Source organism: Grus americana, chromosome 11 (genome assembly GCF_028858705.1).
Source record: "Grus americana isolate bGruAme1 chromosome 11, bGruAme1.mat, whole genome shotgun sequence".
In the NCBI taxonomy this organism is placed as follows: Eukaryota; Metazoa; Chordata; class Aves; order Gruiformes; family Gruidae; genus Grus; species Grus americana.
In genome coordinates this window covers 23,011,047-23,025,092 of record NC_072862.1, presented here as the reverse complement: position 1 = coordinate 23,025,092, position 14,046 = coordinate 23,011,047, and the positions used below count along the sequence as shown (strand labels likewise).

General features: G+C 46.1%; 1 protein-coding gene across 2 annotated transcripts in view; it reads right to left on the bottom strand.

Moving 5' to 3' along the window:
* Positions 1 to 9,192, bottom strand: part of FBLN2 (fibulin 2) — a 106,279-nt gene extending 97,087 nt beyond the window's left edge. The window contains exon 1 of one of the 2 annotated variants that reach the window (XM_054838245.1): positions 8,977 to 9,192. The gene's annotated coding sequence lies outside the window, so the exon portion shown is untranslated. The remainder of the gene's footprint in view (positions 1 to 8,976) is intronic. The other variant, XM_054838249.1, reaches the window with a different exon arrangement.
* Positions 9,193 to 14,046: the final 4,854 nt, after the last annotated feature.

The following is a 14,046-nucleotide window of genomic DNA, read 5'->3' as shown; positions in this document are numbered from 1 at the left end:
GAATGTCCTTTCACCCACATCATCCCAAAGCCACCATTTTTTTCATGCTTCAGACTGTCCTTCAGAGCTCAGAGGCCCTGTACTGGGCACTGTGCAGGCACTGAGTGTGCCAAGCGTGGGTGCACCACCACCTCTCCCTCACTGCTTGCTCCCAGGGCTTTTTTTTTTTTCCTGCACCCCGGGTCAGATACCCGCCTGGGATGCCCGGGAGAAAGGGCAGCACACCACTATGGTTGCCCAGCCTCCAGTTGGAAGAGCCTGGGCATCCACAGCCTCCAAGTTCAGTAGAGCAGCAACTGTCTATTTCATGGTTCAGTTCCTATCTTTTCCAGACTCCAAACAACTCCATGAAAGCTTAATTTTGATCATATAAAATCAGGATAAGATTAAGATATATAAACACAACTTAGTGCAGTACCCAAAAAGCAAGGAATGACATTTTTAAAGGAATCCATAATCTTGCTTTTTGAAGTATTTCTTCAGTGGGAATTATGCTGGAGCAAAGAATGCAAAACTTAGAAGCTTCCAAGAGGGGGTCATGTGAAATTACTCTGTTTCGAGATTTTTCCAAATCACTAACATTTTGATTCTGAATGCATTTGTAAGAATCTGCCAACAATTTTTTCACCATCAGAATAGGCAATTTTTTGCATTTTATAACTACCCTTCTTTTTTCCAGGTTTAAAAAAAAAAATCTTGTAGAGAACTTACACAATTTCTGTAGAAACTTCTGCAATCCACAATGACATTGCAGATTTTTCCAAATAAAAAAAAGACACAACAAAAAAGAACAAAGAACACCCTTTGTTTCAGACAAAGAATTTCAGGAGAAACCACAAAATGTTCAAGCAAAACATTAAACATTTGATTTTCCACCCATTTTGCCAGCAGCCTAAGTTTTCCCATAGTTCTAGTATCAGTGTCAATAAGGAGGGGAGGGGAGGTAGGTCAGATGGACTACACTCACTCTGCAACTTAAAATCTGTGCTAATTGAATGACGATGAAAACAGGATGTGATTTGCAGAAAGCATTTTTCTTCTTTAACATAACTTTTCTTTTAATGAGGAAACAAGACCTACTTAATTTACCCATCAGGAAAAAAAAGGCCATTGAAAAACAACTAGAAAAAGTTACTAGCATTATTACCCAAATCCTGGGCTCTGCTCCTGCCCAAGTGCTTGCCTGCGAACACCTAGCTCTGCACCCCATCCCAGTGACTAGGATGAACGTCATGTGCTTTGCGCTCTCAGGGCTCGGGCCCAAACATAAGGATGTTACTGACGGCAGATGTTATTTAGTCTCTTTAAATGAGTTTTAGAAAAGCAGGCTTAAAAAGAAATGGAAACATTGCATTTTAAGCCCAGTGGAGACTATTTTATTTAACACACACACATGCTTGCCTGACACGCTTCATTGACTATTTTAGCAGGTTTTTACCAGTGCAAAGACATATCACAATCATGGCAGCACATGGAACTTTAGTTGCATGTTAGAGTACCACAGTGCCCCATCACTGCACAAGCATGCGACGAAATGCTATTTCTAGCCTCAGAGATAAGCAACCACAAACTAAAGAAGTATAACCAAGACTTAGAATTAAACATATGAAACTGTCCAGTCTAGAGGTATGCTTCATCTTCATGATGATCATACAGTGCTTGTTTACTTTTTCACTCTTTACAGGAGGAGAGATTTTAGTAAATGTAAAATATATACCAGTGAGTTTCATTTTTGATTACTAGCATCTTAGTTAATTTTATTTAAATGTAGGAATAAAAGGGATGCACTCAACCTATTTGCCCAGACTGAAGAGACATTATTACATGTTCATGTTCTTTTACACATACTAAGTATTCAGACACTTGCAACACCCCAGGGTACAGTGTACCATGTCACCACTTTGAGAAGAATGCAAAAATCTAAGACATTGCTTATCGTGTGATCTTGCTATTAACATCTGCATTTCAGAAAAACCTACAAATTATTACAAACACTTTCCACAGGACATATCTTTCTGGATATGCAAGCAGCCATGCCAGGAACCAAACGGCGTGTCAGAACACAGATTGCATTTTGGTTTTGCTCTAAAGGCAAACTAATGTTTCAAAGCACACTGCATGCAGTTCCTCTTACTGAGCAGATCCATTTACGCTATTTACCAATTCGGAACTGAGGGGGAAATCCCCCAAATCAATCTGCTCTCTACAGCATCAGATTATATCCTTTCCAAGTGGCCGTCCAAGTTTTATACATTAATCATAGCCAGTCTTCCAGGATCATCAGGCAGTATGTTGTATTGATTATATGACAGAGCTCCATGCATGAGGCAGATTAGTTTAGAACAGGAAAACATGACATGCTACCAAGTGTAAGTGTTCTGGTTATGAAAATTGAATAAGTAAAAAATAAGCCTCAGTAGACCTGGTAGAGCCACTGGGCAAGCCTCAGCAGCTCAGTAAGAAAGATGTTCTCCTTCAATAATGACTTCATTAGGCTGTTAGTGAGGCCATGGAGACTATCCCCCCTCTCAGCTGCAGCTGTGCTGGTGAGGAGACCTCCAGCTGCCTGTCCTGACACCCAGCAACAGCCCAGCTCCCTTCAGATGTGGCTGCTCCAGCAGCCTCTCTCAGTCCTCTCTAATTCACTTCAGGAAGTAGAGAGACAAACCCAAAAGCCAGCAGGATTATCTTCAATAGTCTAATTAGTGGCTTGAGATAATCCACTTGATTTTGCCTACAGCAAATTAGGAAGTGCTCATGCGAATTGTGCAGCCAGCAGATAGGAAGCAGTGACAGCAATGGGAGGCAGTGACTGGGCACAGTCAATACCAGGGAAAAGCTCTGGTAGTGGTCAGAGAGGTTGGATATCTGCACAGATGCCCACCCTTGACCCCAGCTTCAAAGGGTTTCAGAAGCTGCAAGCCAGGTCCAATAACTCTGCCCAGTAGAGTTGCTAGCATCTTCTCTGCCAACTCCATCAAAAGCCAGTAATACATTCTGCAAAGCAAAACTATATTAAAAATAAAACAAAATTGGGTTTTGGTATCAAAACCTAAAATCTGGCAGTCTGTTCCCATGCAAAATCCATCACGAGTGATACATTTGTGGAGGACAGCTGGAAAAAATCCATGACATTTAATGACATGGTAAAAGCAAACCTTGAGCAAACAACTTTAAATCATTTGAAATACTACTGTGAATAGATGAAACTTTACAGTACTCACATGTTACAATAATTAATCATTTCTAACCAGTTGGTTTTCATTCTTAAAAAAAAATCATCATTTGCAGAAGTGATTTTTTATTTTTAGTTCCATTCCGGCCATATATTTAAAGTAGCATTCTCCTGTGAAAAGGTTGCCTGTTACACAACAATTCAGAGTTTTAAATATATTCTGTTTCTCTCCTGTCTGAAGATTCACGACACCAACAGAACAGCATTTTTCTGCCTTCCATCTTCTTTTTCACAAGTAACCTGGCCTCCAAAGTCCAGAGCACAGTACAGAAAAGCAAAAGTCCTAGAAGGTGTTTCTCTGAAACACTTCACAGAAACACTCAAAACATATTGCCTTTTAATTTAAATGGGAATTCAAATCTCATAGGCATCCTCTAAATCTCTGTCCATGCATGCATGTCCAGTATCACCCTAACTGGTTCACAAACCCTCAGGTAAAAGAACAGGTCTGTCCTCCCATGGGTAAAACCAGCTGTTCAATCTGAACCACACAGACACCCTGAAGGAGTTCAGCTGGTCCCACTCAACGATGGCTGCCACAGAGCACCAGTGACCTGTGAAATTTCCCAGAAAGAACTGTTAATGGGACCCAAGCTAAGAGCTGGGGAATAGGTACCAAGCTGAAATGATTTAGGACAGCACAAACGAGAATGTAAGGGGCACATCTTAAGCTCATTCTGCCTGACAAATGTGGTTAAGTCGATACTGGACAAACGGCTCAGCTCTGCTTTAAGTAAAGCCTGGGGGACATACAGACAGTCTCTCACGGACGTGGCTATAGCAAGAGCTGGCTGAGGACCAGCAGCTGGCTGGTAGTCCCCCACCACACGTCTGGCAGGAGGGACAGAGAGAACATTCACTGCGCTAGTGCAGACTCAGCTAATTTAAGTCAAAAACAAAGGTGGTTTGAGCTAACCTGGCTGACTTTGCAGTGAGGTGGATTAAGAACACCCATAAGACCCCTTCTGCCAGCTCTGTTGGGGATATAATCTTTGCTGGTTATATTTTCTACTTCCAAAAAGTCATGTATCCATGCCCCAGGAATTGCTTTCTCTCTTTCCCTCCATCCCAAGTCTAGACAAAACCACGTTAAGATCCTTTTTTGACTATACATGTACAGGTGTAAAGGGTTAGCAGTTACTAAAAGGTTTTGTGGATACAGGAAAAAATGAGCTCCTTGTCTCCAAGGTGTGTTCACTGAATACAGTCAAGAGTAAAAACCAGAACTGAACTAAATGAAGTTTCATGCTAGGAATTTAAAAAAAAAAAAAAAAAAAATTCCTACCAAAATAGGCAGGAAAGAGTCTGTGAGGTGAGAAGGGACATTTTTTCAGCCTTCACAATAAGGAGTGTGTGACGTACTACTTCATGACTTTTTCTCCAGGGTTCCCTGAGCCCAGACCACCTCTAGGCCAGAGCAGCAGTGTGGCTGTCCATCACTCCTGGGGCTGGACATGCAGCTGTCCCATGGTGGGACTGCCGGTGCAGAAGCACTTCTCACGCTCTCGTCTCCACCCACATCCTTACAATACCAGATTTCTGGCACCGGTTTGGACAGCTCAGCAGTCATTGCCTGCCTTCATTCATAAGAAGGAGCCACAGGCTCTCGTGCACCCAGCAATAAATGCCAGTGACATCTCCCAGTCAAACATTTACTTCCACGGCCACCCCTACGCGGGAAGCCTGGAGGTCACATCTGGACAATGAAGTCAGGGCGAGTTGCATGCATGGATCTGTGGCAGTGCTTAAACTTCTCCCTGATTTTGGATTCGATCCACGGAGTTCATTAGCAAACAAGACAGACAGGAATGTAGGTCTGTCTTAAAGCAGACCAAGAGATGTAATTAACAGAACTTAATTTTCATGAACAATATATTAGGTTTGTAACACAAGAATGAAAAGGTAACTCAAAGGATCTTGCTCTAATCATGTTCAGCAGGAGGAACAGTGGATCCAGGACACAAGCGAGCTGCGAATTCTTCGTATCTGAGTGGGATATATGTTTGTTTCAACAGTTTGATTTCTTACAAAAAGACCACAATAACGTAAGCAGGAGAAAACAAACCACTTTATGGAAAGCCCCTTTCAGAAGTCTCTTTCTTTTAGCTCCTGATCTGTATGAACATGGAATCAGAAAAGGACCTCTTGGGGTATTAAATCCAGACCCTTGTTATTAAAGGCAAGATGTCACTTCCAGGAAAAAGAAAGGTTAATATGCCAATGAACTGAAAGGAAATCCAAATTTCTAATGCAAGAGAACGAGGGGAAAAGCTAAACAAAAGTGAATGCATGAGACTATGTCACTATACTAAAGCCTTATTCTAAACACACGGGCTGTTGGTGTATCTAAGAGGAGGTAAGAGGCAGAGTAATTAAGAGTCAAGGTTCTTTCTGCCACTAGGGATCTACATACAACTTAGAAAAGAAACACCTTGGTACACTTCAGCCCTGGGACAGAAGAGGACAGGGAGCTCCTGGCAGGCACAGCCCTCCCCCAGGGCGGTGTGAAGCCACCTGAGATCATGGTTCCCCAAGGTCAAAGGCTCACAGAAGAGGCACACAGCCCCCAGCACTGCTGGGCCAGCTAGCAGCCGTCTGGTTTCTTCAGGGTATGACGCTCAAAAGCCAGAAGGCAGCTGTAGGAAAGCATGTGCCCACCGTAAGTCTTTTGGCGACCACAAAAATCTCTGCATAATTTAAGGGACACTTCTGGTTTTGCCAGAAGCAGTTAAATCCCACCTCTTACCCACAAACTAAGGGAAGAAACTCCCAGGCATGGAAAAACTTCCAGCTTGAAAGAGAAGACCAACATTGCAAACATTTGTCATCTCCCATATTAAAGGAAAGAAAGCAGCTGTGAAAGGCATGGCTGGCAGTAGGCTTGGTTTGGTTTACACAGGATGCAAAATCTAAGGGCACAAGGATGACAAGGAAGGAGATTCAAGGTACCCTCCATACCCAACAGTCTCCACCAGGCCTTGAGAACTGAGAGCAAATACCAGACACTACAGCAGTGAGAGCCATAGGAGCTCCTAGATGTTCCAACACACACAAAAAAAGGCACAAAAAGCATAATTTTTAACATGTAGTGCAAGCAGGTCACAGTCTGGAGATGGGATGTAACTACTCTCTGCTCCTGCAAATCCAGAGGAACAGACATCCGCAGGGCTGGAGCGGTTCTGGCAGCATGGAAATGCCCCAGCACTGTCCCTCCTGTTGCTGAGGAACTGTCCAGCAAAACAAAATATTTCCACAAAGTGTAATAACAGGACTCAATACCAACCAGAGAGATAGCAGTTGAGAAGATGCCATTTCCTCACTGCACTGCTGCTCTGTAGCAATCTACCACCAGAGCCAAGAGCCAGCCTGGGACATCTGATGGGCTTCCTCTTGTGCATATGCAGGAGTAAAGATGCACTCAGGAGCTATGCAGGAGTAAAGCTATGCTCACGAGCGCCTCGGTGCAAACTCCTGCGTGCTCATGAGCCTTTTCCCGTGGGCCAACTGATCCTCAGCTATATTCACCCAACCAGCCCTCAGGCACGTGGGTTGCTGTTGCTCTCCCATGCTGCATGCCCGAGCGGGACAGAAGGTGCCGATGGCACTGGAATGTTACCTTTAAGGCCACCAAGCACCGTGGGACTCACTGCCCATCATCGCCCCTGAAAGGCTACATACCACTCAGTGCACAAAATTGCATAAAGATGGCTTCTTCCAGCTTCAGATAAATTTAGAAGCATATAATGCCACGTTATCACCTAATGCATCTGAAAAGGTGTTAAAAGTGGATGGATGAATGGAAGGAAGGAAAAGAGTGAGAGATCTCTCCAGTCACAGAAACTGATTTGAATTAAAAGAAAAACATTTCTTCTAGTATTTAAATACACTGCAAGGCTAGCATTTAGCCATTACTTAACCCAGTACGGCTTGCAAAGTAGCTTACTGCAGTATGCTCAGATCAGCAGCCCCACAAAAGTGGAATCCCTGAAAAGCTACCAGGACTGAAGGCCTCAGCTACTTTCTTGCAGCTGATTTCTTGCCTTTACTAGAGAAGTTAAAGCTCCAGCCACCACACTGAATTCAATAAATCCTGCTCAGAGCCTTACCCATGAGACAGAATACATGGATATAATTAAAATAATACGGCTGTTGAAGAATAAGGCAGCACTGGAAGGGGTTTGCCAACACAGTAATGCCAATTAAGGGTGTGATTTTTGGATGATATTTTTACGCCAACACCAGCCCTATTAATGCTGGTGTAACTGTCTTCAAAGTGATTTTGAAGGTCCGGCTGACTCCATTTGGGAAAAGCAGCAGTTAAAAGACCCTTTTTTGGCCTCTTTAGGCCCCATTCTGCCATTAGGGGAAAATCTTTCATATTAAAAATAGTTTCATCCATTCTACTAATAAGCGTGCTTTATGTCTAGAAAGCTGTATCTTAGATAATTTTATGCCCATTAACTGGATACCATAAGCTGTAGCTTTTGTTGTTAAATGACAGTCTAACCAAGCGATAAGTAAAGCCATGTTTATGGGATGTGCCCATAGCCTCCCTCTGCAACCGAAAGGATGTCTAAAACAAAGATGTCCCACGAGGACAAGAAAGGGGAGAATCCAGGTGCTGATGGTCTGTTAGAAAACCATAGGAACAGATACAATCTCAAGCACCACCCCTCTATTCATTACCTACGGGTGCAAAGAAACAAAACTCATTACTAGTATAACTCAGCAATAATAACACGTTTTCGTTCAGTACCAAAAGCTTAGAGAAAACTCTCAACGCCAGTGTGGCGCCAATAAGCTCAAAGGACCTTCCTGCAGGTGGTACAGACCACGCGCCCAACCCCACCTCCTCTGGCCTGGCTCCCCGCGGGTGGTTCAGCTCTGGAAGGACGGACAGGCCCCCAGCACAAGCCTTTGAGAGACAAGAGGAAGAGATAAGGTGAGGGGAGGCGTGGGGGCAGAGAACAGGCTGCCTCTCGCTCAAGCCCTGAACACGCCGTGAGCGATTATGCTGCTGGGGGCTGGATTTCTCCACCGATCCTACAAGTCTGGTCCCCCAAATCTCCCCGACACAGCCCCCTGTTCCACTCTGCCAAGGAGGCAGCTGGTGAGCGTTCACACCCAGCGCCACTCGCTCCAGGAATCCAAGCACACCAGCAAAAGCAGGCAGAAAGCACTTTTCTTAGTTATCCCGTGTATTTTCTCCTCTTCCTTTCAAACTTCCCGTTGGTTTTCGTTAAGCTCACACGAGGCAAGCAAGCCTGCACAACTTGGAGAACACATTTACGGAACAATTTTGCCAGATTTCCCCCCACCTCCAAATGACATTTGATTTACAAACACTCCCACCGAACCGCAGGCTGCTCTCGCCTCCACCCGGGGAGATGTTTTCAATAAAGCAACAGCTCTGAAACATCTACAGCAACTTTTTTTCTTTGACAATTTGCCACTCTCAGAACAAGAAAAAAAAAAAAGAAAAGAAAAAAGAGAAACAGCGTAAGGAAATATTTGCATATTCGTCCCAGTAGCCGGGAAAAGGCTTTGGATCGTGTCCCCTGCACCGAGGGGCTGCAGCCGGCTCCGCTCCGCCCGGGACCGGCGGGCGTCCCGGGACCTACCGCTGGGCTCCGCGGGAGCGGTTCAGCGCTGCACCTCCGCGGAGCGGGGCGCCGGGGGCTGATCCGCGCCCGGGACTCCGCGCCCGCGCTCCCCGGCCGCTCCGCCACCGCCGCACTTACCGCCCCGCTCCGCGCCGCGCTGCTCCGCTCCGCGGGGGAAGGGGCAAGGGGACCCCGGGAGCCAGAGGGAGGGGCCGGAAAGCTGCGGCGGGGCTGACCGACGGCGCGGGGTGTTTGTCTAACCTGACACCGGGGGCTGCTGCCGCCGCACCGCGCTCCGCACCGCGGCCAGCGGCAGCCCGGCCTCAGCGCGGGCCGGGCGGGAGGCGAGTGCCCGCCGCCCCGGGGAGCCCGCGGAGCGGGGCTGGACATACTGAAACAATGAGATCGGCTGTTTTGTAACGCTCACGTGGAGGAGAAAAGTCTGCATCCGATTTCCTGGGGTTTCCAATTAAAAAAAAAAAAAAAGAAAAGAAAAAAAGTGGGGGGTGAAAGCCGAGCCCCGCACCCGCCGTGGTGCAGAGCTACATCACCTCCTGGGTTTGCCCAGGTTAAGCCCGCTCAATCAAAGGTGGCTTCAAAATTGTTCTAAGTAGTGCTTTTAATTTTCTTTTCATCCCACTGCTCCTTACTAAGATCTAAGTAGCCCCAAACTTACCTCGCCGTAACCCACCACAGAAGCATCTGGTGATTTTGATCCTAATCTTTACTTCAAGAGGGTCCAGTTGTCATATTTATATGACAATAGAGCCTGTTTTATAGAAACTCATCCTTGTACAAATTAAAGATGAGTTCTTGGGAAGAACAAGGTCACTGCAGCGCTATGTCAAGAAAACATCCCTCAGAGGGTCTTAAGAATAACCCAGGGTGCCTTCTCCCTGCCAGGCAGCAGGGACGTGCTTGCAAGCACAGGGGGCTTGCCCCAGCACCCTGGCTCGGTCAGAGGGAGCCTGTCTCTTGCTGGATGGGGAGCTCTGGGATCTTCCTTCATGGAGCCAGGCTCAGCTCCCCCCTGCATTTCTGCCTGTTCAGCACAAGCTGTTTCCATCCCATAGCCTGGCTACAGGGTCAGCCCTGAACCTCTGCAACAAGCCCCTGGGGCAGGCAGCACAGGGAGACCCAGCTGGGCTGGTTTCAACACTGCAGAGCTCCTCCAGCTCCTCAGCATTTAGCTACGGGAGGAAGGGGCTGACCGAACACCCTCCACACATCCAGGCCCCAGTACTTGTCCTGTTTGATACCCAGCAAAGCCTGCGTGGGAAGGGCCACAGAAACACGAAACACGGCACTCAGTTCCCCGCCAAGGCTGCCGGTCCAGCCCTCAGCAAAACGGCTCTGCACCACCAGCCTGCCCCTAGCACAGGCAATGCAGACAGCTGCCTGGAGCAACCCGCCAATGGATGTAGTAGAGCATCCGTAGTCTGGCTGCCGGCTTTGCCTGTTCTGGCAACCAAGGGATGGAGCAGCATCTACTGCTGCAGTCAGAGGTGGTGGTTCCCTGCAGCGCTTGGTCACGTTCTCCTGCCACTGCTACCCTGGGGGAGAGGTTCCTCGTCATGCCCTTCTCCTGCACTCTCCTCTCCTCGTAAGAGACACAGCTCAGCCCAGTCTGTGACAGTAAAAATGCAACACTACTGAAGAAACTTTTGGGCTGGCTCTCAGCAGCTCCCATTCACAGGCAAGTTTGAAATCTGCACAGACAAAATGTGCGTACAATTAGGGAAAAGTAGCAGTGTAAGAATTTCCATTTCTGAATACTGTGGTATCCTGTCTCTGACACAGCCAAAGCTTGGGAAAGTGGGACTGTCTTATTGTGGGATGTTGCAGTGTGTGTGGGGAGGGGGTTTGCTGCCGGACACCCTCAGGGCTAGACCAACTATACAAAATTATTGTGTAACTTTAGCCAGAGAGAAAAATACTATTTACTTTGTGAGGAAACAATCAACCCTCCAAAAATGATCCTACACAGTCTTGAATTTCAGCTGAAGGAAAAAAGCAAGCATAGAAAGAGCAGAGGACTCTGCTTTGTCTCTACCTCTGCGAAGACGTGATGTGAGCACTGCTGCTTTGAAGGTAGTGTTTACGGTCTCCTTAAATCATCCGGTGACAGCCCATGAGTGCCACTTGCTGTCACCCAGCTGCACCATGAGCAGATGGGAAGCAGCAGAGCCAGCAGTAATGCTTCATCTGGGCTTGGCACATTAAGTTTGTGGCTGAGCTGGGAATGAGCCCACACTGGCCAGCTCCACACCCCAGGGCCTGAGTCACGCGCGTTTGAGAAAGACCAGGAGAGACCAGTGGAGTCAACCCCAGGACTGTGAGAAAACTAAAACAGGAATTACAGGAGACTCCCAAAATCACTCCAGCAGTTTTTGCTGCTAAAGCCATGATGGCCTTAGCAAGGCAAAGTCTGTAGGTAGGGGTAAAATCTTTCATCAGATCAACTGATGCACATGGAAAATACTTAAGAAGCTTTCAGGCACACAAATCCTCTCTCAGATCTAAGAAGGGGACGCAAGCTGCACCCAACTCTGTTAGATCTTCAATGTGGGGTCTCCTCTCCCTGAAACACCCACTGACTGTTACCACCATTTTTGCTCCACCAGCTCAACCAACACAGGCAGAGGCAGCAGGAGATCCCAATAACCAGACCCATTAAAGACAGAAGTTAAAAATCCTTCTCACCACTTGTACAAGAGCATTCCCGATGCCCTTGCTATGCCCAGAGCTGAATGTATAGCAAGGGGGGCACTTCAGGAGGAAACATGACCAAAGACTTTCTGTTTGTTGGTGCACCTTTAGGAGGGGGGAGGTATGGGGAAGTCGTGCACAGGGTCTCAGCCTCGTGTCCAGCAGCTGAGGATTGAGCTGAAGGACAGCAATGGCACTGTCCAGGAGGATAACGGACACAGGGAGCTGACTCTACCCTGCTCTGCCAATGATCTCCTGACAAATCAATTCATACCTCTACATATCAGTCTAAAACAGCAGTAACAGATGCAACACAGCCCCAGAGTACCTTACTGTAGAGGGCAGAAACTCCTCAGCACAGCAGAGGAAAACAGCTGTTAAGAACCTGCCAGCTCAGCCCTGCTGCACCTCACCACACCACCACTCACCTGGATAAGCCCAGGAAGTCCTAAACCTGAACTGAAAGTTGGAGTCCTATGCTGGTGGGCTGTCCTCAGACAACACTTTCCCTCTATTTGCCTGAGTAAAAATATGGCTCGGAAACAGGGTAATTTTTTTTAACATCATAAGATCACTTAAAATATTTTGCTTTGACTTCAAGTGACACTGAAGAACTAATACATCCAGGATTTCATGAAGTGAGGCTAAATGGAAATATCCATCATTTCTGAATGAAAGAAAACTGACAAAAACGTGTTGTTTGGAGACTGAAAGGATAAGGCAAGCTGTGTGAATCTGTATAAGATACAGAGCAGCCATCGTCATTGGTGGGATTAGCTCATACCCACTCAGGGACTAGCTTTGGAAAGCAGAACTAATTCTTTGGAAGTCTGACTTAAAGAGGAAAAATGTTCTTTTGGACTTTTATTCAGCCACTTTTTGCATCTCCAACACTCTGGAAACTGAGCTCTGCATTGGGCACCAAAGGGGAGAGGGGTAGCACTGCCTCCTTCCAAGAGACAGGCAGGAAACCAGGACACACAGAGAAGCCTCTGCACATGGTGTAGCTAATCCTAGAGAACTTGACCCACTTAGAAGCAACTGGGGCTTTTCCAAATAAAAGCCCCAAAGAAGAGGAACCAAATCAGGGGGGAGAAAATGTGACATTTTAGAACTTCACTGCTAACAAAAAAAAAAAATTTACTGTTTACTGAGCAGCAATTTCCTAACTGCAGACTGGTAGGAACCACGCACAGCAGTGTCCTCTACCCCTTTTTTTCTGCCACTGTAAGGCATAGGAACTCTTTTGCCACATGTCTTCCGTGACCCTCTCTTCCACATGGCTATAGCATTCCCACTTTAAAGCAGTGCTACTCTGGCTGAATAACCACAGAGCAGAGCTGAACAATTGTTAAGCACGGGCAGACTGAGACTGAAATATTTCCTCACATGTCCTCATCCAACCACAGTTTTTCAGAATTTGGGAAGATGTCACAAAGCAACAGAAAACAGTGCCTACTTGGCCAAAGTCAGGCCATCCAACAGCATGCCTTTTACTGCAGTGTACAGTTGAGAAACATAAGAAATGCACAGCTCACATAGGAAAAGCTTTTAGCAGATGTTGCTGCTTTGAAATACCAGAGAGTCAATAATCTAACACATTTCAAATGAGAGAAAGATTGCACAGTTTACAGACTAGCCCAATCCAAACAAATCAATTACAATGTAAGTCTACTCTGAACCCAGTGGAGAAAAGCTCATACTGTTCTGGAGAGTTCCGATCACCAGGACTTACAAAGTTTTGCCGTGACCTGCATGGTTGAACTCTTAGCAGTGGAAAGTTAAAGAAACAGCTTACAAGAGAAGATTCCTGTGGTGCTGGATGAACGTAGTGTGAGAATTACCTACTTGGACAGTTTAGGAAGAAAACAGCGTCGCCCTTTCTTTATCATCAGCCAGTTTTTCTGCAGGTATTTGGTCAAATTCAGTACTCTACTATACACATTCAGTGCCCTTGGAGGAAATAAAGTTGTACACGTGAAACAGAGTAAAGCATAATTCTTTGACCAAGGAGCAAGTGTGCCCGACAGCGACTTGCTGTTAATTTAATGTATTGACAAACCAAGAGCACTTATAAGCAGCATTTGATAAGGTATTCTCTCAGATTCTGACATTTTACTGCATCTCAGAAATATACCCAAATATAAGATCAAAGGGCTGTTTCAAGACAAATGGCAGGAAAATTATCTTTATCTTGGAACCTGACTTGAAACTATTCCTTGTTCTCAAACTTTTTCACCATCAATAAGTACACAACGGAAAGCATGGCTCTCAGAAATCAGCACTCTGATGCCAGCAAATGTCACCTCATTGACGAATTTTCAGACTGCGAATGCTACTGAGACAAATCCCCTGCCAAGGCGAGCTCTTCCTATACCCCACAGCCATAGAAACGGGTACAACATGCCCTCCTCCAGGGCTTGTTACCTTCATTTTTGTCACATGTAAAGTTCCCAAGAAATCCCAGCTGAGCATGTCAACGCACTTTAGTTTGGACTG